The following is a 2,306-nucleotide window of genomic DNA, read 5'->3' on the forward strand; positions in this document are numbered from 1 at the left end:
TGGACCTCATCGCTGTGGTGGCTGGTGTAGTCCACACCATTCTATACTGTGACTTCTTCTACTTGTACATTACAAAAGTACTCAAGGGGAAGAAGCCAGCGTAAGTGCCAAAGACCATCACCAGCATCTGTCCTTCAGGGTGCTCGGACAGAATTCTTACCACAGCAAAGGCATAAGATGCTTGATATGGAAAAGCAGAAACTTAACTCTTTTGTTGCAGATAGTCATCAGTGGCTCTGTAAGAACCCAGAGGAAAAGAACCAGAAGGTTTCTGTTTAATGCATCTTGCCTTATCTTTTTTTATTACTCTGTACAAAGATTTTTTTACACAAAAACTTAATGCTGTATTAATAAATTCAGTGTGTAGCTTCAATTGGGATAGCTCCAAAAGTGAAAGATTTTGTGAGGAATAAGTGCAAACTTCTTCTTTTTTAAATTCTTTGAAATTGTTGATTCTTTGTGTCTGCAATGAAGTTGTACACCTTGACAGTTGGTAGATAGATTATATATTCTTCCATCTACCAAACTTGCATTACACTATATTTATTTTTTCCAAGAGATCAGTTGTATCTGTTTGAGACCTGAGACACTATGTTCAGTTCGGTATATCTGTTCAAATTTATTCCCACTGGATGAATCCTTCTGTGAATATCACAACACTACATTTAAGGATGGTAGGGATGATTTGCAAGTCTTATGGTTTTCATTACCAAAATTTTAAGATTCTGAATGTAGATAGTCTCATTTAAGAGTCACCTGTCCCGACCCGTGGGACAGTAGAACAGGTTCCCTGGGGGAGGGAATGAGAGATGGGACAAACACACGCACACACAATATGAGGTGCTGATCAAGTCATCGTCATTGTCTTCGTCGTTGTCGTCATCATCGTCTTCTTCTTCTTCCGTTTATTGAGGAAAAATGGCTAGTTATATACAGCTGGTGGGCACCAATTGGTTGCCTGAAATGCAAATAAGATAGAACAGTATGAACCAATCATTGGTGTGGGTGGATCTCTCCCATTGCCTAGAAACCCAACCACTTCTGGGGAGAACTGTTGGTCACATGATTTCTGAGAAATGATTTGCTCAGTGAGTAAGTGAAACCTAATGGTTTCCAAGATGGCGGATAGCTCGAGATGGCTTCCATATGCAGTGCCCTCCACATGTCCCCCTATTTTATTTTTTCAAAGAGAGGAGAAGAACCTGGGGGAATCATGCCTGTCTTAGTTGGAGTCGTTTTTAGAGCCACATGTCCATCCTTACCTGTCATTGGAGAATCCCATAGCTATGATGGGTTTCCTGTCTTAGGTGGGAGGACTGTACAGCTGTTAGGCTCAGACTCTCTTACCCGTCTTTGGATAACCGATTCAGTGCCTCAGGCAGGAGCAGTGTGTAGGCTCCATGATACTCCATCTCCAGGTCGTGGTAGTGGACTTGGATAGGCTGCATTTTTATGGAGTCACCAATTTGGTATTTAAGGAGAGCCATGAGCTTATTAAAGAGAACAGGCCCCAAAGAGCAAACAATCAGTAAACCCAGAATCGGACCAAGTATGGGGAGGAAAAAGGGGAGGAGTCATTCCATGCAGACCATAAGGAACTGTCATGAACGATGCCAGACTTGTTGGCATAAAAGCATCAGCGTTCCTGTAAAGCAAGACAGGGACCCCCCTGTTCTGCCAGGAGGAGCGGCACCAGGATCAAAATCAGCAGCAGTAGTGTCGAAGAAGCAAAACAGGATCAGGTATTTAAGAAGGATCTTCATTTTGTTGATCCGTGGAAGGAGAGAGAGATATATCAGGGCTTTCATCATCCCTGGATAGCTTGTTAGAATCAATCTGTTTGATTAATCTTTCTGGTAACCAACGAGCAGCATCCATTTTTTGAGAATATATGCAGACAGACCCTCTGCCCCAAATGAGGACAGGGTCCGGACCATTCCATGTATTGTCCAGAGGATCTTTCCACAAAACTGAGGCAAATTTTGTTTAGGTAGTTGAATGCCAGAAGCGCTCAGCAACTGAGTCTCCCTCTTTATCAAGAGACAGGAAATTTAGGACAAAAAGAGCATGTGCCAGAAGGTTTTTTGGCGAGCCTTTAGTCTGTAAAAGCTCTCCCTTTTTTAGCTTTTGGAGAGTATTTTTCAAGGAAAGATGAGCATGTTCAACAAAGCCTTGTCCCTGGGGATTGTATGGAATTCCCATAACATGTTTAATGTGAAGTGGTTTACAAAAAGAGGCAAAATTGTTTCCTGTGTAACCTGGGCCATTATCTGTCTTAATTTGTTGAGGTTTACCCATAACCGAGA

The sequence above is a fragment of the Tupaia chinensis genome, unplaced genomic scaffold, assembly GCF_000334495.1.
Source record: "Tupaia chinensis unplaced genomic scaffold, TupChi_1.0 Scaffold000263_1, whole genome shotgun sequence".
Lineage (NCBI taxonomy): Eukaryota > Metazoa > Chordata > Mammalia > Scandentia > Tupaiidae > Tupaia > Tupaia belangeri.